At 50.3% G+C, this 26,229-nt stretch overlaps 1 long non-coding RNA gene across 1 annotated transcript; it reads right to left on the bottom strand.

Annotated features, from left to right (window-relative positions):
* Positions 1-23,486: 23,486 nt before the first annotated feature.
* On the bottom strand, positions 23,487-25,783 carry LOC111097535. Its single transcript, XR_005364035.1, has 4 exons — positions 25,637-25,783; positions 25,410-25,550; positions 25,095-25,311; positions 23,487-24,221 (listed from the first exon to the last, which is right to left on the bottom strand). It is a non-coding gene; the product is annotated as an uncharacterized LOC111097535 (long non-coding RNA).
* Positions 25,784-26,229: the final 446 nt, after the last annotated feature.

Genomic DNA, 26,229 nt, shown 5'->3' with positions numbered 1-26,229 from the left:
AGCAGGCTCCCCGCGGGGAGCCAGTGTGTGTGTGTGTGGGGGGGACTCCGTCGGGACCCGCATCCCGACCTGAGCCAAAGGCAGACGCTCAACCACTGAGCCACCCAGGTGCCCCTCATTTCTCCCTTTCTTTCTCTGACGCGTACACTTTCTGCGTCCCTGTACATAAGTCCCCTAGAAAGTCTAACGGTCCCACCCGGGACAGCTCATCTCCCTCCGCACGTTCCTAACAGCGGCGGCAGGTTCACGCCCCACCCTGGCCCCGCCCCTCGTTGGCACGATTCGCCGCGGGGAGCCCGCCCTAGGGCCGCATCCGCGATCCTACAGCGCCACCTGGAGGGAAAAGTGGGAAACGCGCTCCCTCCAGGTCCTGCTCCCCTGATTAACTCCGCCTCCAGGGCGGGACCAAACCCGGCTCCCGGGGTCCTCCCGGCCTCCCACGCTGACAACAGGGCGTTGCCCTAGCAACCAGCATGCTTGACCCGCAGTGCGAGTTCCGCGCCAGCGTGGGCACACGAATTTCTGCCGGCAGCTACAGTAAGAAAGCAGCGAACCTTGGATGTTAATAGAGGCTGTCCCTGCGGGTTATCACGTTTACATTATAAAACTCTAAGATTGGATATTTATAATGGGCACGACTACTTCTGTAATTAGAGAAAATGATAAGGATATAGCTATGTACACAAATACATTGTAAGCACTGTGTACATAACCCGTTCCAGTAAATAACGCAAAAAGGCAACTCCGAAAGGGGAAAGAAAAAAAGAGTATGTAATTAAATGCTGTAGAGTTCGAGGGCCAGTGTAGACACGGGAAATGAGAGGTTCTCCAGGAATACTTCGCCAAATATGCGGCCTCATCTGGTGCCCGGCTCCATCCACTGCCTCTAAACGACCACAAGGTCGGAAGGGACAACTTCGCTTCCTTAGCAACCCGGTGGCGCCTGGCGAGCCCCTGCAATTCCAGTGATGCAGGGACTGGAATGGGAAGGCCCATCGCTTCGCACAAACCGGTTCGCCGAATTCCTGCGGACTATGCGATGCTCTCCTCACTTTACCGAGGTTGCACACCGAGGCTCTGAAAGTTAAACTGTTTGCAGCAGTTTCTGCAAAGCCGGCAGGGGAAGGAGAACTGCTGGAGAGAGGTGGCCTTCCCGCGCCCCCTGACCTAGGGCCACACAGGGCCTGTACTGGGTTAAGAGGAATGAGCGGAGGGGGCATTACTCTCTGCAGAGTAAGGCGACAAGAAGGGTGTCCTGTCCGCTGTGGCTAAAGGACTAGGGGAAGGGGTTTACAGCAACGCAGCCCCCCCCCCCCCCCCAGGGGGAGGACAGCGCAGAGAGGACAGTGGACGCCGGGCGGGCGTCTTCCCGGGGATCCCAGGCTTGCTGGCCCGGCTCTGTGGGCGCCGAGGCGGAGGCTCTGCTGCGTCCCCGGGCCTCTGGCAGTCTGCCTGGAGCCCCGGCCGTGGCTCCTTCCCCGCAGACTGCCTCATTAGCGTGGCCCCAGGCGGGAGCCCGCGGGCGCAGAGCGGAGCGCGCAGCACCGGGCAGGCGGGGCGCAGTCGGCCCGGGACTGGGTTTCGGGAAGAGCAGCCGGCGGTTTAGGGAGTCGGGGGCGGCGGCCGAGGCCTCGCCTTCCAGTCTGTTCTCGTCCCCTGGGCCCCTCCCCGTCTTTCTAACTTCCCCCCTCCCCTCGCCCTCGTGGGCGACCCAGCGGGTCTCGGGTAGGTGTAGACAAGGGGACTTCAGGGCGCCTCCTTCTCCCCTGTAGAATGGGCACCAGGGCAGGTCAGGAAGCCGAGAGCCCAGGGGCTTGCGTCCAGGCGGAGGGGACACACTGAAGCACTGGCCCCGGGTCTCCACTAGCAGGAGGGCCACTGGCTTCGGCTAGGCCGGGCTGGGGACACAGTCGCACGACCAGGCCCTCGGACCCCCTTTATAGTACTCGGAGCAGGTCGTTCCCACTCGCGCCCCGCGCGCCCCCTGCGTCCTGGCCATTGGCTGGCGGGAAGGCTGAGCTGGTCGGATTGCCTGGCCTCGGGACAGAGATGGATGGCTCCCCGCTGGCAGGACCCGCGGCGGCCCGAGGGTGTCCTAGCTGCGAGGCACAGTTTGGCTAAGGCAGAGCCAGCAGGCCTGGGGAGCGGCAGGGATGCGCGGGAGACCCGCCTAAACTCCAATTTTCTGTGCCCTAAGTCTACCTTCGAAACTCTACAGAGGGGGCAGCCCCGGTGGCGCAGCGGTTTAGCGCCGCCTGCAGCCCAGGGCGTGATCCTGGAGACGGGGATCGAGTCCCACGTCAGGCTCTCTCTGTATGATACAGAGATGCCTGCCTCTCCCTCTGCCTCTCTCTGTCTCTATGAATGAAAGAGAGAAAGAAAAAAACTCTACAGAGGAAAGAAAAAATCTTACCTCTGAATTTCCAGTAAATACCCTTTAATTCCAGAACCGGATATAGGCAAAATTGAAGCATTTACCCAAAGCAGGTTTGGCACAACCCTACAAGTCTCCCTTTCCTTCCAAACTGGGTCTCTTCATTTAACAATATTTGTACATTATATTCATTCACTCATTCATTCATTCATTCATTCAAGTATTTGAGTGTTTGCCATGAGCCAGGAACTAAGGAAAGAAGAGAGGTAGACTTACTTGCAAGTGATTGACTTCAGACTTGCAGTGGGGTAGGTGTGGAGGGCTGAAAGGAGAAAAGGGTTTGGGGGATATTTAAAGGTAGAAATACATTCATTGTAAAATCAAATCTTCTTCTTCTTCTTCTTCTTCTTCTTCTTCTTCTTCTTCTTCTTCTTCTTCTTCTCTTCTTCTTCTTCTTCTTCTTCTTCTTCTTCTTCTCTTCTTCTTCTTCTTCTTCTTCTTCTTCTTCTTCTTCTTCTTCTTCTTCTTCTTCTTCTTCTTCTTCTTCTCCTTCTCCTTCTCCTTCTCCTTCTCCTTCTTCTTCTTCTTGTAGGCTCCACACCCAGTGTGGAGCTGAACTCACTATCCTGAGATCAACACCTGAGCTAAAATCAAAAGTCAGGGGCTTAACTGACTCAGCCACCCGGATGCCCCTAAAATGAAAAGATGTTCTATACTTGATCTGAGTGGTGGCAAAAAAGCAAAGATTACACTTAAGATGTGTCTCATATTAAAAAAAAAAAAAAAGATGTGTGTCATACTTCACTGAAAAAGAAAAAGAAATTAATCGAATGGCTGCCAAATTTTACTCTATCATCAACATTTGTGTGGTCCTCCCCTGTTTCCTAAGCTCTTCCTCATCTCTGCCAACTAAAACTGGAAAACATCTTAGATGAGGATCCAAAGAACTGAGAGCCATTGTGAAGCACACATGAACTTTATCCTGCACATTTAGATGAATGCCTTCCCCCGAAGTGGAATCTTTGGTAAGAAAAGCAGTATTGATAAAATAATAATAATAGTAATGCCAGTAAAATTCACTTTCATTTGGAGTGAATTTTTTTAAAATATTTTATTTATTTATTTATTTATTTATTTATTTATTTATTTATTTATTTATTTAATTTAAGAGAGAGCATGAGAGAGAGAGAGAGAGCAGGAGCAGGGGGACCGGCAGAGAGACAGGAAGAAAGCAGGCTCTCCTCTGAGCAGGGAGCCCAATGTGGGGCTCCATCCCAGGATCCTCGGACCACGACTTGAGCCAAAGACAGACGCCTAACTGACTGAACCGTCCAGGTGCCCCTGGAGTGAATTCTTTTAGCAGATTTTACTGTCTGTTCTGAGCCAGTCACCTTGCTGAGAGTGGTGGGAGCATCTAAGATGACCTGGAAGACACAGTTCCTGATTTGACTGGGAACAAAATAGCATATGCAGAAATTATAAATATTGACAGAGGAGATGGTGTGTTACACAGTGTATGCAAGAATGGAGCAGCGGTATCAGCATAGCAAAAGGAGGAGAATCTCTGTTTAAAGAACTGCAGGTGGGCAAAGATAGCTGGAATGGGGAATGCGTGTCTCTGTGGGGCAGGCTGGGCTACGTTGAGACAGGAGGCTTCTCCCTAAGCAGGTGGCTCCTGGATGGGGGTGAATGTTGAATGGCATGCCAAGGAATAACAGCCATGTACTGAGTTTACTACTCTTAGACCTTAGAAACATGATTGTTCTCAAAACAACCTCACAAGGTAGATGTTGTTAGCCTTGTTTTTATAGCTGAAGGACTCCGCGGGTTTGGATAATTTGCCCTCAAGGCACAGAGGTAAGTAAGACTTAAGCCCATGCTGGTCTGACTCCATGGACCATTGCTATTTGCCCCAGACACAGAGCTGAGGAGCTTGGCTTACATTCTGAAGGCTATAGGGAGCCACTGAAGATTTTTGAGCAGTTAAGTGATGTCAACTCTGTATTTTGAGCAAGGAACTCTGGCAGCAATGTGGAACGTGGATTGAAGAGGAGAAGAAGAACCTAGGGTCAGTGTATGACCCACAGAAGGCAATCGCTTTCATTATACTTCTCATCCTCTCTCTAAAACAATGCCACCCAGCCTGACTGAGGATTGTGTCACCAAATAGCCTACAAAACTCAAGTTCCATTCAGAGTTTGAATTGCTGCTTTTGAATCACTTCAGGTAATTCCAGGCAATCATTCCAAAGAGGGCTTCCAAAGGGACCACTTTGTTAGGGACAATGACTTGGATATATAGGTCCTTAAAAAAAAAGTATGTTAAAGAGTAATAAGTTTACATTGTATCTTATATATTTGTTACCCTCTTATCACCCTTCACCTACCCCCAGCCTGAAAACACACACACACACACACACACACACACACACACATACTCACAACCAAAGAAAAAGAAGTAGCCAGACAATCTGATCCCATTTGACCAGACCCACAACTTCTCTTTATCCAGACACCTGATTTTTAAGACATTGAAAAAATATATCTTGGGGTGCCTGGCTGGCTTAGTTGGTTAAGTGTCTGCCTTCAGTTCAGGATATGATCCCAGGATCCTGAGTCTGCTTCTCCCTCTGTTGCTTCCCCTGCTTGTAGTCTCTGTGAGCCAAATAAGTAAATAAAACTTTAAAAAAAGAAGGAGAAAGTGTATCTTATTCTCCTGGCTACAATGAGTCCTCATCCAGGAAAACTTGAGGATAGAAGAAAACTCTGAAAATCATGGAGGCAATGCTCCTACCTCTAGATCCAGTGGATGAGGGACCATCCCTACCACTCTGAAGGGTCCAGTCCTGTGTTCCAAAGGTTGGAGGTCTCTTGGAACATTCTCTCCTAAGACACAGCTAGGAAAGTCCAGAATTCAGAGTGTGCTTATGGGGAAGCAGATGAGATTTTCAAAACTTCTGAGACCAAAAATTTTCTCCACCTTTTCTGAATGGCTGCAAGTATCGCCTCTCACAGTTCTGCCCAGAAGATGGTGCTATAAGACAAGCCCCACATCCATCCTTCCTTGCCTGGCTGGGATCAGGATGGGGCAGTGGAAAGCCTGCAGGAACCGGCAGCAGTTATCCCACAGTGCTGAGCACTGGACTCCCTTCCTAGAGATCCCTAGATGACTGAACAGAACCTTGGGGGTGGGAGCATCCCCTGAGAGAGGCCTGAGCATCTTGATGGAAAGGATGAGATGAGGGACCTAGGAACCAGGAACAATTATGCTAAGGAAAGAGGGCCCCTGATAAATACACTGTCAAGAAAACCAGATATCCCTTTCAACACTTGAGACTTGAACCCATTTCCCAGGATAGCTGAAGACTGGGGATGAGGGCTGAGAGGCCCAGGGCCCTGAACACAGTTTATATTCTGAGGTAGAAAAAGGACATTGGTGGTTGTGGGAGAGCAAGCCAGAGACCCTCAGATGAGGAAAGTGAATCTCCAGGGATGACTTTGTCAATGTCACAGAGCTAATAAATGACAGCTGGGCTAGGAATGAGGGTTTCTTGAAACCCCACTCACCTTCCTCTGACCCCATTGTCCCCTGCATTCTGCAGAACGTCAGAACCTAACATTTATAAACAGAATTTCCACAAGGACTGCCTTCCTGGGCAATTGAAAAAGATAGGGCTCTTGACTCAGAATACCAATTCACATTTTTCTTTGATGTTTCCAATCAGATTTATTGAGGTATGATTTACACACATTACAATTCATCCATTTTAAGACTACATTTTAAAAAAACTTTTTTTAAGTGGGCTCCATGCTGGGGGTGGAGCCCATTGTGGGGCTTGAACTCATGACCCTGAGATCAAGACCTGAGCTGAGATCAAAACTCAGGGGCTTGTGGTACCTGGCTGGTTCAGTTGGTAGAGCATGTGACTCTTGATCTCAGTGCTTCAAGTTCGAGCCCATGTTGGGTGTGGAGATTGCTTAAAAATAAAATCCTTAAGGGACGCCTGGGTGGCTCAGTTGGTTAAGCATCTGCCTTTAGCTCAGGTCATGATTCCCCACATCCTGGGATTGAGTCCCACATGGGGCTCCTTGCTCAGCAAAGGGCCTGCTTCTCTCTCTGCTTGCTGTTCCCGCAGCTTATGTTCTCACTCTTTCACATAAATAAAATCTTAAAAAATAAATAAATAAATAAAGGGAATCCCTGGGTGGCTCAGTGGTTTAGCGCCTGCCTTTGGCCTAGTGTGTGGTCCTGGAGACCTGGGATTGAGTCCCCCATCGGGCTCCCTGCATGAAGCCTGCTTTTCCCTCTGTCTGTGTCTCTGCCTCTTTCTCTGTGTGTGTGTTTCTCTCGTGAATAAATAAATAAAACCTTTAAAATAAATAAATAAATAAATAAATAAATAAATAAATAAAATCTTTAAGACAAAAACCGAGGGCTTAACCAAGTGAACCACTGAGGCGCCCCTTAAGACTACATTTTAATTGACAACATATAAGGTGGTTTGTACGGTTTCCAGGTACACCAGCTCCAATGGTGATTTTCAAATAATGAAATTAAGAAATGAGTACCATCAGCTGCATTTATTTTCATACAGAGGAAGGAGAATATATCTACACAGGACAAAACAGTTTCTTTCGTAGCTTTCTTTGAACAAGACTTAAATAATTCACATTTGCCATGTTCCGTAACAGAATTCTGTTTCCTCCACATACATAATTTTCTTTGCACTCCCTGAGCTGTGAGGTAAACAGGGACTGTCATCCCCACTTGACAGCTGGGGAAATGGAAGCTGCTCTGGTCCTGGGAAGCATAGGCAGTGAGGTCTGAACCCAGGTGTGAGCTTCACGTTGAAGAAAGGTCTCTCTTCCTGGAAGCAGTGGGCCTGCCCTTCCTACCTGTTCCCCATGAAACCAGAACGTTTGCTGGAGCCAGCGAGATGGAGCATCATGATTAACAAAATGACTGGGGTTGGGCTAGTGGGTCAGTAGGTGGGTAGGTGGGTATGTGAGTGGAGGAGGGAGATGGAGAATCAGACACTCTCCCCTGGGGTCCACTAGAAACTTTTGGGGCAATCTTGAAATGAATCACAGAAGAGGAGAACCCTGGAACACTGCACCCCACCCCATCCCCCAACAAGGATTAGGATGCAGGAAGACTGCTTTTGTGCAGCAAGGATGAAACAAATGTTTACAAAGGCTGGAGAAGCATGCCAGGATGCCAGTCCAGGCACAGAATGAATTTGCAGGATGTGACATTAATACCACTCCCTCCTGAAAAACTAAAAGAAAAAAAAAAGTGTGGGTCTCTACCTCTGTACCTCTTTTGTTCTGAAGGAGCACATTGGGGGGCTCCTTTAAGCTCTACCTGGATACAATGAGGGGAGCTAAGGTGCAGCAGGTAGGAAGGAAACAAAAGGGAGCTGGGAAGGTAGGGAGTGAAAGCAGGGGAGAGACCAGGAGGCCAGGCTGAGAGAAAGCCCAGGGCTTGGGAGGGCTCCTGCCTGCCCCATCGTGTGTGCATGTTCACAAGCACCCCGTCCAAGACGGGGCCCTCCAGGGGATGCTCCACTTAGAGCTCAGAGGCTGGGCAGCAGCAGGAAGGAGGGAATTGGGGTATCCCTGGGCAGATGGGCTCAAGGGATCTATTTGTAGAGTCAGAGGCCCAGAGGCTGCCGTGTGCAAGCTGCTTTGGGCTCTCTAGGTCACCAGAGAAATAAGGAGCTTCTCTGATGGCAGCCTTTTTCCTTCTCTTCCTGACTCACCTCTTCCTTCCACTCTCCTTAAACCTGCTGAATCCCTTAGGCAGCTGGGATCAACATAAGCTAGAGGCTGATCCGTGTACAAGGGAAATAGGGGAGCCTGGAAACAGCAGAACCTGGGAGAGGTATCCGTGTACAGGCCAAATGAGGGGAGCCTGAAAACAGCTGAATCTGGGGAGATGGAACTGCCTAGTGAGAGAGCAAGGGGGTTCTGGAAACTGCCGAACCCAGGGAGGCCAATTTGTATACTGGGGAAACATGGGGGAACCTGGAAACAGCAGGATCTGGGGAGACAGTTCGTGTACAGGGGGGCAGAGAGTGAGAAGCCTGAAAACTGTTGAGGCTAGGGAGGTGGATTCGTGTGCAGGGGGAGCAAGAGGAGCCTGGAAACCGCATAATCTGGGGAGATGTGCAGTATACAGTAGAAGCTGGGGCAGCCTGAAAACAGGGACTCTCAGGGGATGGATTTTGTAGGGTTGCAACAGGGGGACAGGGGAGCCTGGGGACTCTGATGAGGCAGGCGAGGCAGGGAGACAGAAAAACACAGGCATGGAGTCAGAGAGGTGGCTAAGTGGAATGGGGGTACAATGAACCCCCTTCCTAAGAGATTTGAGCTGGCCTTCCCAACGCCTTCTTCCAGACAGGGCAGGGTAAGCAAGTAGATATCCAATGGCGATGCAAGATTTAATGGGAAGCCCAATGGAACCCCATTCCTAGGAGATTTGAGTTAGACTCCTTTGCAGGAGTCTTACCCTTCTTCCAGACAGCACAGGGTAAAGGAGATCTCCACTGGCCACCCAAGACTTCACATGGCAAGAAGAGAAGGGTCTTTGTGGACAGTTGCTACCCAGATCTTAAAATGCGCAAAGGCTAGAATTCCCTAGGGGAGCTGAGGAGTTGGGAGGGAGGGGGGGTGAAGAGGTTGAAGAAGCGGCACCCCCCCCCCCCCCCTGCCTTCTTCCCCACCCCCTCAGTGACAGGGACAGGCCTCTTTCTCTTTTTCCACCAACCAGCCTGACCTCTCCCCCCCCCCCAGCGGTTCACTTCTGAGTGACAGACGGACAAAGACAGAGCTGCAGACAATCGAAGGAGGGAGGCCCCACAAAAGCTCCTTCCCCACCCCACCACCCCACCCCCAGAGAGGCCTTAGGCCGGCCAGGGCCAACGGGAGCTGTCACTCCAGTGGCGCTGCCTTCAGGTGACAGGTCTTCTGGAGACAGAGTGACGACCGGCTTAAAAAGGCCTGAGATTTTTGGGACTCTGTCTGTGCCTCTTGGAAACCAGTCTCCCCGCCAGTCAGTTGCCTTCGAGAGGGGAGAGGGAGGGGCACCAGCAGCCACCATGGCAGAGGGCAACAGCAAGGTCCCACTATTCCCTAAGTGTGGGATCTTGAGCCAGTTACGGTCCCTCTCCGAGTCTCCGATGGCTTCTTTTGCCCACCTTCTGGAAAATGAGGGATTGGCTTCCATTTCGAGAGGCCCTTGCAGCTCCAACATGAGAATTCCTAGCAGACTCGGGAGAAAGGGCCCCGAGTGTGTAGCATTTCTTCTCATTGGCTGGCACAGCTCGGGACTTTGCAGGCAAACATTGGAGGAGGCTGGCATTTTGGATGTCCTGGGAGTTCAGTTTAAGCGTTCCCTGGTTGCTGAGGAGAACTTCTCCACTTCTTATCACTCCGAGGGGATCCCTCCCTTTAAACAAAATTATTTTTTTGCTCCAACCACCTTGGACTTCCTGGCTTGTGAATCAGCCTGGAATGCGGGTCCGCACCCAGTCTCATATCCCTCGCCCACGTGTTTTGCTCTGCTTCCAGGCTGGCCTCACCCCCAGCCCCTCTGTCCTCTTTTGCCAGTGGTTCTGTTATTACTCTGTTTCTCCTGAAGCCAGAGATGTTTGGAAAGGAATGTCTGGGTCTTGTAATGAAGCCTCAGAGTCTAAAGGGAAAGATTCTCCTCTTTCAGCAGAAAGACCTCAGGTTACCCCAAGGCCCCGAGGCCTTACAACTGTGTCTTGCCCATACCAAGCCCGGAGAGGGGACACAGTACAATCACTTGCAAGACTGCCCGCTGGGAGTGCAGGGGAGATCACCTATAAACAAGACCTCTCAGCCCCAGAGCACGAGAAAGCAAACTGTGTGTGTTGGCCAAGGGGGTCAACCTATTCTTGGGCCAAACTCAGGCCAGGCCGCCTCATTTGAGTATCAGACCTGTGTCTCTCCCCTCCTCTCTTAGTCTGAGAAAACACTGGGTTCAGCCCCAGGAGCATAGCTTGGAGGAAGGTGCTAATGGCTCCAGGGGCCCACCTCCCCTCCAGGCCATGCAGAAGCAATTTCTAGCATTTTCAGAATCAGAAGGGAAGAATCCTGCCCAGGTGGAAGGGGAACTAGAGTTGCCTGCCTTCCTTCTCTTGCGGACCTCAGGTGACCTGCCTCAACGTGACCAAGAAGGGGGAGGAAGAGTCTCCAGGGGACCTACTGGGAACTGGACTGCCCGCTGGGGGGATGAGGGTGGGGGAAGTGGCGGGGGGCGGGGAGGGGGACGTCCAGGGCCACCAAAGATGGCTTCAGGCGCACAGAACCCCATTCCTACCGGGCCCGTCATTCCCAAAGACGCGGGCGCGGGGCATCTCTGCCGCTCGGCCGTCCTCGGGGCCGTGGGAGCCGGAGGGGCGGCGCGCGGGGCGGCGGAGGGCGGGCTGCGGGGCCTCCGGGAGCGGGGGAGGGGAGGGGATCTGATTAGGAGCCCGGCCGTATGGCGAACGCCGCCGAGATGGAGGTAATCACTGAGCGGGCGAGACAGCGTGCTCGGCGACAGCAGGCGGCCCGGCCGTCGCCATGGCAACCGCGGCCTCCGGGGCGCGCGGCTCGGCGCAGCTCCGCGTCCGCGGCGGAACATCTGCTTTGCACGGGGCTGCTGGGAGCCGGGGGGCGCGGGCGCGGCTGCTCCCCCCACCCCGCAAAAAAGAAACAAATTAGGCCAACTGTCCAATGAGGGGCCGCAAATGTATTTATTAATGCGAGGGAAAGGTTGTTCCGGAGCGCAGTTTGATTAATGTTTGAGTCTTCAGCTTGTCAGTCTGGTTTTGTCTCCCGCGAAAGGGGGAAGGGGAGGGGGTGGGTGGGGGCTGGAAGGGGAGGGGGGAGGAGAGAGACAACAAAGCGGGAGGGGATGTTAATAGCCAAATAGGCTCTTTTTCATGTTTCCCTCAGCCTGCCACCCTTGATGGATGGCTCAGACAGAGACCGGAGCGCATCGGGGAGACGCGAGCCCCTCCAGAGAGCTGGGGGGGGGGGGCGGATGGAGGAGAGGGGGGTGGCTGGAGCCTGGCTGGGGTCTGCGGGGAGGGAGCTCCCCGAGGGCGGCGGGGAAAGGAATGGCCCCCGGGAGGCCGGCGGCTCCCCGGGAAAGCAGAGGAGAATTGCACAAACTGTTCGCAAGCCTCCCCTGTCTGCGACCTCTCGGCCCGGAGACAGCACCGGCAGTCGGAGGGTGAGGGTCTGTGTCCCCTCTGGTTGACAGGGAGGGGCAAGAGGCCCTCACCCGTGGGGTTAGGGATGAGAGAAGGGAGGTGGGCATAGGGCGATGGCTTCCAATTGTCCCTCTCTGTCCTCCACTATTCCCTTTGCTCTCACCCCTCTGCCCTATTCCCCATCTTCACTCTTTGCTCCTCTTCCCTCCCTTCTCTTTGTCTTTTCTTCCATTGTTTCTTTCCTCCATCTTCCTCTCCTCTCTTGGTGACATCAGCTGGCTGTGCTAGGGTTTGCCTTGCTGAGATTGTCTTCTGTGAACACAGGCTGAACACATGTAATGCTTCCTATTTTCGGTGTCTTCTTTTCTGGACTCATGGGAAATTGAGGGCTCCACTGGAACCCCAAACTTGACCTTCATGAGGAAAAAACACAACCTTACCCCTTTTCCACCATCCTCACCAAATTCGCCTAAGCCCCGGATAATGAGGAATTGGGAGAGGTGGTTGGTGGAGGCTGAATATGATAGATTTCTGGCCAGGCCTGGGATTCAGGAACACAGGAGAGGGTCTGTAAACTTAAACTGTTCCGAGGTTAGAGTCTTTCTCATTACTATCCCCTGTCAAAACACAAAGTAAAAAAGAAGAAAGTAGCCTTTAAAGACCAGGCAAAATTCTAATGTTACTTTGCAGCTCATTTTATCTTCTCAAACAAAAAAAGATCGAATTTGTAATTCCGAAGAGCTTTGTGAGAGCGAAGTCATTGAACACTGGATAAGCCACTTGAACAGATCAGAGCCCTACTTTCCTCGGAAAAAATTTATTTATTATCATCAGCATCACAATTATTATTATTTAAACTCTTGGGGGTGGGAGGATTGTCTTCTCCATTGGCATTTGGTTAAGAGCAGGGGCTCTGGAATCAGACCATTTGGGTGGAATCCTGGTTTTTCGACTCACTAGCTGGCTGATCATGGGCAAATTCCTTAGCCTTCCTGAGCCTCAGTTTCCTCATCAGTAAAATGGGGACTAAAATTATCCCTAGATCACTGGGTTGTGGGAGGAGCAAATGATATAGTCCACATAAAGTGTATGGCATTGTGTCTAATGGTTATGTGCTCAATACATGTTGTCTGTTATTGTTTCTCAGTTATAAACCCTTTTCAAAGAAATCCCATGGTCAGCAGCACTGGATGTGCATTGTGCTCCAACTCTATAAATTGCATTACATTAATATAAGATGGGAAGAGATACAAACATGATATCTGCTCTTGAAGGATTTATAGTCTTTCTTACAAGAAAGACTAGATGCATTAACATTACAAATTATCTAAGGAGTCATGCGCCAAGTGCCAAATAAGTAGTAGAGATGTCAAATGCTTTCAACACTCAGCTGGAAGGGAAGGGCTGCAGGACTTGGAGCTACGAGCTCCCCCAGAAGGAGCCCTGGGAACCAGATCTCTAAGGTAGTGAGAGATGGAGTGGGGTGGACAGGGGAAGGGTTAGGGCAAGAGCAAAGGCCCAGAAGGTGGCTTGCTTATGGATGAGTGACTGTGGCTGGATCTAAAATGGAAACTTAAGGAGAATATCAAACACAGACATGGAGAGAGTAGATAGCTAGATATAGATATTTTTAAAGGGAAACTTAATCTAGTGGTAGTACATAGAATGACTTGATAGAAGAAAGACCAGAGACCAGGGAGACAGTAAAGTAGGACGTGGACCAGAAAGGCGAGGAAAGAATAAGTGTGAGAAACATGAAAAGGTATGGTGACTCACGGATGTCAAGAAGAGGGAGAAAGGAGAGCAGTTAAGTACTGAGCACTAATCTAAGGCTTGGAACCTGGGGAGAGGAACGAGATCTACAGAAACATCGTTTGGTCATCACTAACTTGAGTTCTGGCTGGAGCCTGCATTGAGCAGATCACTGCACAGCCTGCTGCCATGTGCTTGCTGATGTGTTTTCGTGTTTTTTTGTGTGTCCATAATGGAGTGAGTATGGTGGGAAGTCAATGTTATCCATCTTCCATCAGCCTGACACGTGTTGTGAGTTGTGGGAAACTTCTTGCCTTGTACATCTTCTCTTGCCCACCTCCCTCCCTCATGACTGATCTTAGAGGGGAAGGGTTCATTCTCTGGCAAGTAAGAATAGCCCTTGTGGGGGGCTAACCCTGGGGCTTAGCTCCAGCAGCCCAATACCTCAACAAACGAACTGAGAGGGATGCACCTGTCATACGGGCCCTGTTCTCCAGAAGCTGAGACTCTAAGATGGTGTGCAGTTTGATCATGATGAAATGAGGCAAATTTATAAGCAAATGCCCTGGGAGTCCTAGCTCTCTTTGAAGATATTCCCTCCACAGTGATCTCATCAGGCGGCAGCACTTGTTCTAGATGTTTCCATGGCTCAAAACATTGGCAAAAAGCTTCACAGGAAGTACCAACAGAGTCTGCACCACATTTTGTTTTATTGTTCTCAGAGGTACTGGATCTTCATCCTTGGAAGGTGCAATGGTTTCACCATTTTTCATTGGTTGGTGTTCTTCAAAAAAGTTTCCAAACTACTTTTAAGCCAAGTGTTGAAATAAAGCCATAACCTCCTACTAAAGAGCTTGACTACTGAATGCCGGGCATGATTCTGGATCAGAGCCCGGATCAGGGGCAGTGGGGAGTGGAGGGAGATGAGGATGGGAACAGCTATAAAGGACTTTCCTGGGAAAGTTGATGGAATTTGAACATGGACCATGAGGTACATAGTGATCTTACAGCAACATTAATTTGCTGGATTTTGATCATCATGCTGAGATTGTTTGTGTAAAAGAATGCCTTTGTTGTTTTTAGGAACTAAATACTAAAGGGACATTAGGTCTCCAACTTTCAGAAAGTTCAGGGAAAAAAATACATATGTAAACATGTGGACAGAGAAGAATAAAGCAAATGGAGCTAACTGTAAACAGTGGATAAATTTGGGTAAAAGGCACATGGGAGTTCGTTGTACTGTTTTTGATATTCTTCTGTGTTAGAAATTTACCAAAATCAAAAGTTATTTAAAAACCCAACTACGGCCTCCATTTGAAGGAGAGAGACTCATTTAGACCTCAATTCTTACAAAATAGTCCTCTCAGAAGTACACAGTACCCTTCAACACCTTATGAGTGGTTGGATGAGGGCATCAGACCTGGGGATAGAACAGAGCTGGTTCATATTTGGGTGACGGGCTCAGGATCTAAGACCTTGGTAGGATGGGCACATTGGCCCAAATCAGACATGGCAAAACATACTGACGCTATATCAGTGTTAGTTAACTTGAGTTGAGCGAGATGAAATTGAAAAGAGTTAAATTATGTTTGATATTTAGCATTAAAAGCATTAACTCGGGCAGCCCGGGTGGCTCAGCGGTTTAGCGCCGCCTTCAGTCCAGGGTGTGATCCTGGAGACCCCGGGTCGAGTCCCATGTCGGGCTCCCTGCATGGAGCCTGCTTCTCCCTCTGCCTGTGTCTCTGCCTCTCTCCCTCTCTCTGTGTCTCTCAAGAATAAATAAATTAAATCTTTAAAAAAAAAAAAAAAAAAGCATTAACTCAGAAACACATGACCTAAAGGTGGCATATTCCCAAATAAGTTTGGTTGACTGTAACCTCAATGTGCCAATATATATAGAAGCTACTGTGATCTATGGTTGCCATAGAACAATGATAGATTCTGAGCTGCATTAATACAGATACAGTCTCTAGAACAGGGGAGGTGATAGTCTTTCTCTGTCCTCTACCTATCAGACTTAATCTAAAGCATTCATTTTAGGCCTGGGCAGTATTAACAAAGAAAGACATTGCTAATGAAAAGAGGCACAAAAAAGAGAATAGTGAGATTTTGAAATGAGAGCATTTGAGGAATGGCCGAAGGAACTAGGGATGGTTCAACTCTCCGGGATTCCTGTTGGTCACCGTCTAGACACTGGATTCACCTCTAAAACTAGAGAAAAGGTTTATACATTCTCCATCACTTCACAAGGTGAAAATAGGACAGAAGGATGGGAATTACAGGGAGATGATACGAGAAATAATTTTCTAATTATTAAACCAGTCTGAAAATAAAAAGGGGATACCTAGTGAGATAGTGAGTTCCCTGTCACTGGAAGAATTCAAAGAAGGATATTTTCAAGGCTACTGTAATAAGAATTCTTGCGTAAGAAAGACCCTGGGTTGAATAGACCTTGCTGGTCCCTTGAACTCTGAAGTTCTAGGCAATCATGTGTCTGCTTGGAAAAAAACAACCCGCCAGCCTCATTACTCTGTGGTCCTTATTATGTCATGTTTACAGAAACTTTCCACAAACCCACTGCTTTCATAAGTCTTGGGAAGCCTGAACCAGGAACCTTCTTTTGAGTATCCCCTGCTTCTCTGCCTTGCCCCTATTCCAATCTCCCATCTGGGTCTTGGTTGCCTCTGCTCAGAACTTTCTGCATATACCTGCAGGGTGGGACTTCTCTTGAGAGATTTCTGAGGATGAAAATTCTAGGTGATGTACTAGTCTTTCTATCCAAGCTGACTCGAGCCCATATTTGGAATTTTTTTTTTTAACAAACATTTTTTTAAAAGATTTTATTTATTTATTCATGAGAAACAGAGAGGCAGAGAGACAGAGACACAGGCAGAGGGAAAAGCAGGCTCCATGCAGGGAGCTGGACGTGGGACTCTATCCTGAGTCTCCAGGATCATGCCCTGGGCCGAAGGCGGCGCTAAACCGCTCAGCCACCCAGGCTGCCCCGTATTTGGAATTTCTTTCGGAGCACTACCTGCATTGGAGGAATTTAGCTGGGATCCCGGCATTCCAGCTGAAGCTGGCAGAAAGCAGGGTGGAGGTGGAGGGTGGGTGCTACCCCAAGTGAAACCAACCTCTGAGGAAGGACCACAAATCTTTTTATTTTAATTTTTTTTAAATTTATTTATGATAGTCACAGAGAGAGAGAGAGGCAGAGACACAGGCAGAGGGAGAAGCAGGCTCCATGCACCGGGAGCCCGACGTGGGATTCGATCCCGGGTCTCCAGGATCGCGCCCTGGGCCAAAGGCAGGCGCCAAACCGCTGCGCCACCCAGGGATCCCAAGGACCACAAATCTTAAGTGCAGAGGAAGATAGAAAACAGAGATAAGAAATGGGCTCCCCTTCTTTGCTATAGTCTTCCCCCCAATTCTTTTCTGTTTTAATCACAGGAAGAATGATTAGTCAGCTGAGGAAGTACGGGGGAAGAAAGCAGATGAGTTTTATCTGGCTGGGGTCTGCCTGAACCGCAGCCATGTGACTACCTGGCTGACCTGGGGTCTCCATCATGTTCCTGCCTGTCCACAAGACGGATCAGGCTGCCCTTCTCCCCGCCCTCCCCCTCTCATTCCAGGGGAGGGTTGCTAGGATAATTATAGCCTACTTGTTTCTCTCCTACTCCTTGGGGTCCTAATTTTTTTTCTTTTTTTTTTTTTTTCTTTTCTTTTTCTTTTTTTTTTTTAATGGCTCAGCGGACAGAGGAACTTCTTCAACACTCTTGCAAAGTAGAATCTGGAAGTTTCCCTCCAGCAGAATAGGGAGGTTAGATTCTCAAAAATCATCCCGGATTTCCATCCCCTGTTAACTGGGGACCTACTGCTTTGCGCTGCGTCTCGGCAATGCAGGGCCTTTCCCCAAACACTCAGGCCCTCTCTAGTATCTGCAGAGCTGCTCCCATCCTGTGATCTCACCCACGGTGCAGAATCTCTCAAAGTGTCAGTTATTCCACTTGGAAGATGGGGAGAATTATACCTACATCCCAGAATTTTGGTAAAGATTCAACAAAATAAAATGCGTGAAGTTCTTGGCCAGTGGCTGGCAAAAGACAGGCTCAAAACATGGCAGCTGTTATTTCCTTGGACTCCTATTTGTATCTTGTGGACGAAACTAAAGGAGATGATGAAAGTTAGGGAGAGATAGCAGAGACTCAGAGGGCAGCCCCAGTGGCCCAGCGGTTTAGCGCCGCCTTCAGCCCAGGGTGTGATCCTGTGGACCAGGGATGAGTCCTGCGTCGGGCTCCCTGCATGGAGCCTGCTTCTCCCTCTGCCTGTGTCTCTGCCTCTGTGTGTGTGTGTCTCTCATGAATGGATAAATAAAAAATCTTAAAAAAAGAAAAAAAGAGGAGACTCAGAGAAGACGGTTGAAGGGGTATGTTTGGTTAAATGCAGAAGGGATGCATAGGGGTGCCTGGGGTGGGGGCTCAGTCGGTGGAGCATCCAACTCTTGGTTTTGGCTCAGGTCCTGATCTCAGGGTCAGGAAATTGAGCCTCATGTTGGGGCTCTGAGCTAGGTATGGAGGCTGCTTAGGATTCTCCCTCTCTCCTTCTCTAAAAGAAAGAAAGAAAGAAGGGCAGGAGGGATGCAGAGCAAGAGAAAGAAGACTGGAAGAAGAAGGGGAACAGGTGCACTCCTTGGAGACCAGCCTGCAGAAAGGACAGAGGCTGAAATGGACGGACGGAGCCAGAGCCAGGGCAAAGGGACAGACAGACAGCAGATGGGAAAGGAAGGTGGGATGGCAGAGCCAGGGGCAACCCCAGCTGGTGTGAGACAGACAAGAGGTGCTGGAGAAGACAGGCGGGAGGGAAAGAACAAAGTGATGGGGTGGGGGTGGGGTGGTCAAAACCGGAGGGGGAGCAGGGCGGGACGGACAGACTGACAGGGAGCGGAGAAAGCATAGACGGACAGACAGATGGCAGGGACAAGAGGGTGCCCTGGGTTGCCTGCATTCTGCTGTGTTTACCAGCTAATTGAGTTAAATTGTTGTCAGAGATGTAATTAAAGGGTAGAGAGAGCTCTCTGGCAGGCCCGAAACAGATGGAGGGGGCTTTAATTGGTAATTAAATTCTTCCCTGGCAGCTGAGGAAGGAGCTCGTGCTTCAGCCTCACAAGGCCACGGGTGGCCTTCCCCCCTCTCTTGGCCCCTCTCAGGGGCTCTTTGGGGAGGGGGCTGGGCTCTGCGCACCAGCAGCCTGGCAGGCGGGGAGGCCTGGTAACTGCAGGAGAATGCCAAAGCAAGCCTTCCTCCCGCCTGGCTGGCTCAGCTCCCATGGGCTGATCCGAGCAAACCCACCCCCACCCCCGTGCCTGCCCCTTCCTGACCTCCCCGCTCCCACCCACCCCGCTAGCATTGACCAGTGAATTCCTTCGTGGACCTTATTACGTCACTTGGGATCCCAGGGAAGAATAATGGTTCCTGCCCCCCACCCCCACCCCACGGGCTGGCTGGGGAAGGGTTAGCTGGTTTAGTCAGGGACCCAGGCAGACCCATCTGTTGGCATGGCTCCCATGGGCCCCTCAGCATCTGCACCCTCCCCGCCGCCCTCCCCTCCAGGAGCCACTGTGCGCAGATTCCATTCTGCTTGGCCCATCACTGTCTGGCGCTGACTCTGCACTCGTCCTCCCTGCCCCCCGCCCCCCAGCAGCGAATAAGACAGGATGGGATCAGCAGCCTTGATGGGCAGATTAGTTAGACTCCTCTAAGATGTGAGCATTTACACTCATCAGCTTTCAACTCCAAATCTCGGTTTGACCTGCATTTCATTGCAGAAGGACCCCGGGGACAGCAGATTTCCCCGAAACCCGCACATTCTCCACTTGTTCCACTTCAGAAGGAGATGAGTACAAAGACAGCAAAGAGGCGAGGCTTTTAAAAAGAAAGCTGAAAGGGAAGTTAGGCAGAAATAAAATCCAAGACAGACGTTGTGGAATTATTGTCAAATGCACGGCTGCCTGTGAGCCAGTAATCCGGTGCTGCCCTTACAACAGCAAACTCCACGCTGGATGCATGAATAAGAGTCCCGGGGATCATTCTCTCATTATAGCTCAGCTGATCAGACAAAAGTTCTTTGTCTTGCTGTGGGCTCCATGGGGCCCAGAGAGTCATGGAGGCGCTTAGAGGGGTTTCTGGGAAGGGCCATAGGGATGATAGAAAGGTTCAGGAGGGACAATGCTCGGCTGTATGGATTTTCTTCCTCTTGGTTCTTGGAGGTTCGCTCTGCTGTTTCACTTCAGCGCCACATATGCTGTTCTATCTCCCAGAAACTGAGATCCCTGCCCTCCCATCCTCCTTCCCCAGACTATCCTGAGGCCACAGGCATGTCCTCCTCTCTTCAGGACGCTAACCCTCCCCCCACGTCCCCTGTCCCAGCATGCCCGGGTTGCTAGGTGAATTCTGACCCCCTCTCCTTCAGAGGCCAAGGACGTGTGCACTTCACTCACCACTGTCTCCCCAACACCTAATGTAGGACCTGGCAATTCGTAGGTCCCGAGTTCATATTTGTGACTGAAGTAATAAAACCCAGAACACTCAGCATGGAGGCCAACTCTGAAAGCCATCAATAAAGTTATGCAGATGAGACGGTTAGAAATGCAGCAGGGATTGGGGTTAGCTGCAGGGAAGAACTTCAAAAATTTTTTTCTATATTTGCTAAGGGAGAAGGAGGCAATCTCTTTTAGAAATAGAAGACAGGGGAGCCTGAGTGGCTCAGCAGTTTAGTGCCGCCTTCAGCTCGGGGTGTGATCCTGGAGACCTGGGATCGAGTCCCATGTCAGGCTCCCTGCATGGAGCCTGCTTCTCCTTCTGCCTGTGTCTCTGCCTCTCTCTCTCTCTCTCTCTCTCTCTCCCTCTCTCTCCCTCTCTGTATCTCTCATGAATAAATAAAATCTTAAAAAAAAAAAAATAGAAGACAAAGCCAGGGGCACCTGGGTGGCTTAGTGAGCAGAGTATGCAACTCTTGATCTTGGGGTTGTGAATTTGAGCCCTCTGCTGGGCATGGAGATGACTTAAAAAAAGAGGAAAATAATTTTAAAAATTTTTTGAAAGGAAGAAGACAAAGTCGAATTAATGGCCTCCATCTCCACTGCGGGCAGCCCGGAGAGTGAATTTCATGGCTCCCAAACACCAGAACCCCTCCCCCACTGGAGATTTTTAAATCAGTAAATGTAGGGGCAGGGGCAAGAAATTGTATTTTTAAAATCCTCCTAGTGATCCTAAGGATTGGCAGATTTAGAAACCACTAGATTAAATGTCAGGATTCTCTCAGCTACAAACGTTTGTTTTTCTTTTCTTTTGCTTGGTGCACCACCTCCTCTCCACCCCTGCAAGAATGAATCAGTCTGGCTGATTCTAATAAACCTGAAAGCAAGCAAGCTTCGGGAATATTGACTTCTGTATTCTTCAGAGAACCTGGGCAAATGTAGGCGTGAAACATGCTTTGCTGAGTGGGTTCTTTCAACCCAAGCTGAAGAGGTTATGATCCCTGGTGACCATACTCTACTTTCCCTGTTAAAAAGACCAAATTGAAAATGAATATCATTTTGGGACACCTGGGTGGCTCAGTGGTTGAGTGTCTGCCTTTGGCCCAGGGCATGATGCCAGGGTCCCAGGATCAAGTCCCACATCAGGCTCCCTGCATTGAGCCTGCTTCTCTCTCTGCCTGTGTCTCTACCTCTCTCTCTCTCTGTCTCTCATGAATAAATAAGTAAAATCTTAAAAAAAAAAAAAAAGAAAGAAAATGAATACGATTTTAACCCTGGTTTAGCAGCCCCATCCCACAAAACATTACTGGAATACAAAAATTGTCAAGGTCAGAGGGCGCCTGGCTGACTCAGTCGGAGCAACAAACGACTCTTGATGTTGATGTTGTGAGTTGGAGCCTCATATTGACTATAGAGCTTACTTAACTAACTAACTAACTAACTAACTAAATAAATAATAAATAAATAAATAAATAAACAAAATTGTCCAGACGCCTGGGTAGCTCAGTCGGTGGGGTATCCAAAGCTCTTGATCTCAGCTTGGGTCATGATCTCGGGGTCATAGGATCAAGCCCTGCATTGGGCTCTGAGCTCTGCGAGGTGTCTGCTTGACGATTCTTTCTCTCTCTCTCCTGCTGCCCCTCAACCTTTCTAAAATAAATAAATAAATCTTAAAAAAAATAAAATAAGACAAAACAAAACAGAAATTGTCAAGGTCATGGAGTACTGAAGCTGAAGGCTGAGTCTTGCATTTGATTTCTGGTGTCTGCTATTTGGTATCTGCCCCACTACAGATGGATGAAGTCCACTGGGCTTCCCCCAGATGGCTCCAGCTCTCTCTCTGCCTAAGTCACATCCTTCACCCAGGAGGTTGGGGGACAGTTGTGGGTGGGGAGGCCAGGAGAGGAGATGAGTAGCATTCCTCTCCCCCAGCCCCCCACCCAGCAGCCCTGAGGAAGCTCATCCTCCTCCTGCCTCTCAGTGGAGAGCCCTCCTGGTGTGAGCCTGCTCTGAGGACTCTGCCTTCAGAGGCCACCCCAAGGCCCTGGGGCCTGCAGGGTTAAGCAACTGTCCTGGCTCATCAGAGCTGACTTGCTGCAAGACTAGGCTGAAAACAGTGGTAAAACCCAAGCCTCTTCACTGCTCTGTGTTTCCTTTCTTGTGGCCTGTGATTGAGACTCGCAGAATTTAGAGCTGGAACAAATCTCAGCCTTCTTCTGCTATGACAGTTTTCAAGTCCTGGATTTGGACAAAGCTTGGTGATGTGGTAGGGGCACTCCTGCTTCAACCAAAGAAGTTCTGCTTTTTTCTGTGTGTGTATTTTTTTTTTTTTTTTTTAGGATTTATTTATGGGATCCCTGGGTGGTGCAGCGGTTTGGCGCCTGCCTTTGGCCCAGGGCGCCATCCTGGAGACCCGGGATCGAGTCCCGCATCGGGCTCCCGGTGCATGGAGCCTGCTTCTCCCTCTGCCTGTGTTCTGCCTGTGTCTCTGCCTCTCTCTCCTCTCTCTCTGTGGCTATCATAAATAAATTTAAAAAAAAGAAAAAAAAGGATTTATTTATTTGAGAGAGGGGGTGGGGGAGGGACAGAGAGAGGGAGTCTTATTTTTTATTTATTTATTTTATTCATGAGAGATGCAGAGAGAGAGAATGAGAGAGAGAGAGAGAGAGAGAGAAAGGCAGAGACACAGGCAGAGGGAGAAGCAGGCTCCACGCAGGGAGCCTGATGCGGGACTCAATCCCGGGTCTCCAGGATCACGCCCCGGGCTGAAGGAAGCGCTAAAGGGCTGAGCCACCCAGGGATCCCCAAGGAGAGAGAGTCTTTTTTTTTTTTTTTAAGGGAGAGAGAGTCTTAAGCAGATTCTCCACTGAGCGCAGAGCCCCACACGGGGTTGGATCTCACAACCCATGAGATCATGACCTGAGCTGAAACCAAAAGTCAGATGCTTAAAAAAAATATGAAGAAGGGTGCCTGGCTGGCTCAGTCAGTAGAACATGCAACTCTTGATCTTGGTGTCATGTGTTTGAGCCCCATGTTGGGCATAAAGTTTACTTTAGATAAAAGAAGTGTGAAGACCATTGTTGAGCACTGCTTTTAAATATAAGGCAATTGGGGCACCTGGGTGGCTCAGATGGGGAAGCATCTGCCTTCGGCTCAGGTTATGATCCCAGGATCCTGGGAGGGATTGAGCCCCATATTGGGCTCCATTCTCCATGGGGAACCTGCTTCTCCCTCTCCCCCCTGCTTATTCTCTTTCTCTTTCTCTCAAATTAAAAAAAAATGTATATTTTTGGGATCCCTGGGTGGCACAGCAGTTTAGCACCTGCCTTTGGCCCAGGGTGTGATCCTGGAGACCCGGGATCAAGTCCCACATCGGGCTCCCGATGCATGGAGTCTGCTTCTCCCTCTGCCTGTGTCTCTGCCTCTCTCTCTCTCTCTGTGTGTGTGTGTGTATGACTACCATAAATAAATAAATAAAATCCTTTAAAAATGTATATTTTTAATAAAACAAACAAATAAATAGATAAATATAAGGCAACTGTGAGCCACCTGGGTGGCTCAGTCGGTTGAGCTGCTGACTCTTGATTTTGGCTCGGGTCAGGATCTCAGGGCTGTGGGATCAAGCCCCATGTTGAGCCTCTGGGGGCCCAGCGTGGAGTCTCTCCCTCTTCCTCTGCCTCTGCAAGCACATTCTCTCTCTTAAACAAACAAACTTAAATATAAGGTAACTGAGGCCCACTGAGGCCCCTTTAAACTGAGGCCCCTTTAAACTGAGGTTTAAAAGGATGGCTGAGGGTCACATAGCTAACCAGGACCAGAATCCTTCTGACCCTCCAACCTCTAGACACCACACTATGAATCCTCCTCAGCCTGCCCCAGGCAGCTGGGGGAGAAGGGAAACCAGAAATCATCACTGGGAGAGAGCCAAGGCCATGGCTCTGGGGATGGACTGGCAGTGGGTAATGTCCAAATAAAGCATCAAAGGGTCTTGCACCCAACCTTTGCTGGGCACCCACTTGGTGCTTATCCTTACTCTTCATGGAAGAAGAAGAAAAAACAAATCATAAAACTTCAAACTCAAACTCAAAGAGCCCTGTTTTCAACCAACCTCATTCACATGGTCAGGAGAGTGATGGTTCCTCAGTCTTAGCCCTATAGCTAGGATCTCATGAGCCCCCTCTCCTGCCCTCCCCTAGTCTGTCTCCCAGACCTGGTGGAAGCCCTGGGGCAAATGCACTCTCCCTTGTGGAGGGAGGCAGGAAGGAGGTGGGGAAGAAGAGCCCTTTCCGATGGAGTCCAAGAACAATGATTTCAGCAGTTGTTAAATTTTCTTCCTGGATAAGAAGCAAGAAGAGCCAAGTAAATGAGCTTGATCTTCTAGGACCCTGGATCCTGGCTCTGGCTCTGCCACTAATTGGGTAGGCCTCTTCCCCTCCCCAGGCATCAGTTTCTCCATCTGGACAATGAAAGGTTAGAATTGATGCTTTCCAGCATCTCTTCCTTTTAAAAGTCCACGGATCACCAAGACAGAACGTGTAGGTGACCATCCAATAACGTTTTCCCCTCACTCCTGCATCCCACTCTTTTTCCTCCTTCAAACAGACCCTTCCCTTGCTCTTCTGAAGATGCTCCCCACTCTATAGACCACACCCCACAACCCCCTCCCCCGATTTCTCTGCACATGGAGAGGAGATACGAAGTCTCCCGGGACTGCCTTGAGGCTGCCCCTGGCCAGGCAGTGGTCCCCTCCTTCCTAGTGATTCTTTGTGTCTGTGTTTCTTCCCAAGGAGCTGGGGTCACAGTGCCAAGGAGAAGGAATGAAAGGTGGTGGTGGGGGTCATCTTTTTTCCCCTCGCCTCTGCCCATCTCTCCCTGCTCCAGTCTGGTTTGTCAGTAAAGGGGAGGGAGGATGGAGGGAGGTGGTCCCCGAGCCTGTCCCACAGCTCCTCACTCTACTGTCTGCCCCTCCACAGAAGCAAAATGGGTCATGCTCAACAAGGGCCGTTATTGCCAACCTGGCCCTGCTGCTGCCTGAGAGAGCCCAGCCCTCCCCCGCCAGATCTCATTAAGGGGTCGCCACTTATGCTTCCCAGCCGCCCCCCATCCATCTTTGGCCACGGATGACAGACTGGGCCCGGGGGCTGATGTCCGGCAGGTGACAGGGTTAATGGCAGAAGAGGGCAGAGGGCAGAGGCCAGCCAACTCACAGTGGCGGGAGGGCAGCCTGGGGAGGCCCCGGGTCCATTCCAGCTGGGCAGCGCCTCAAATTATAGCACCTGGGGGAGGGATGAGTCCTGGACCCATCCATCCCCAGGGAAGTAAGGTGGGCAATATCAGTCATCTTGGGAGCAGATGGTAGGATGTTAGCCTGGGAAGAAGAGGAGAGAAGAAGCTCCGGGGGGTGGGGAGGGGGTGGCGCACAGGCTGAAAAGAGAAGAGAAAAAAAATCCCTAGAGTATAAAGTATAAAGTATATAGTATATAAAAAGCCACTATGTATGTGGGCTCAGGGAAAACAATTACCTCTGGGATCCCCGGATGCTCTTTGGCAAGAAACACATATCTTGCTGATGTGTAGGAAGCCAGGTGAGTGTTTCGCAGTGTGTGCCCGTCAGTCACTCCTTTTGTTTTCCCTTCCAGCTGCCTGTTAACTGTGGCCTGGCACTGTGGTTAGGAGTAAGGGTCTAGAGTCAAACAGTGTGGGTCCAGATCCTGTTCAGATCCTCCCTGTGTGAGCCCAGGGAACTTACTTAACCTCTCTGAGCCTGATTTTCTCCCTCTGTGTAATAGAACTCCAGAAGCACTGGCTCCCAGGAGGCTGCAATTACACGATGCGTGGACACAGGTCTGCTGTGTGCATGCAGTAAAAGCTAGGAGCTCCTGGGAGGAGCAGGGGCTAGGTGCTCCTGGGAGGAGCAGCATTGTTGCACTATTGCATCACCTTTGCTGCTTCCCATCTAGCCCCAGGCTTTTCCCAGGCTTTCTGCCTCAGGACCTCCCCTCGTTTGACCTCCTACATGCTTATGATCACCTCCAGCCTGCTCTGCTCACTCCCAGGAAGCTGCTGAATGCTGCTTTGGGGGCAGCTGCCCCTCTCACTGCTCCAGAGAGAAGGCCCCACAGTGGCAAGGGTTAGTCCCTCTGGGCCTTTGAAGCCTGGAAAGGGGAGGGGCTGCCCTGTGCTCCTGACCTGGGGGGACCAGGCTCAGCCCCCCACCTCCCACCGTGGGAGGAGAGCCAGGAACAATGGCAGTGGAGGGCTGGCTCTACCGCTGGCCAGCTGGCAGTCAGGCGAGGGGGTGGGGTGGAGGTGGGAGCATGTCTTCTCTGAAGCCAGCAGGAA

This window comes from Canis lupus, chromosome 9 (genome assembly GCF_011100685.1).
Source record: "Canis lupus familiaris isolate Mischka breed German Shepherd chromosome 9, alternate assembly UU_Cfam_GSD_1.0, whole genome shotgun sequence".
In the NCBI taxonomy this organism is placed as follows: domain Eukaryota; kingdom Metazoa; phylum Chordata; class Mammalia; order Carnivora; family Canidae; genus Canis; species Canis lupus.
The sequence above is the reverse complement of the archived record's forward strand: the minus strand, read 5'-3'. Positions and strand labels throughout refer to the sequence as shown.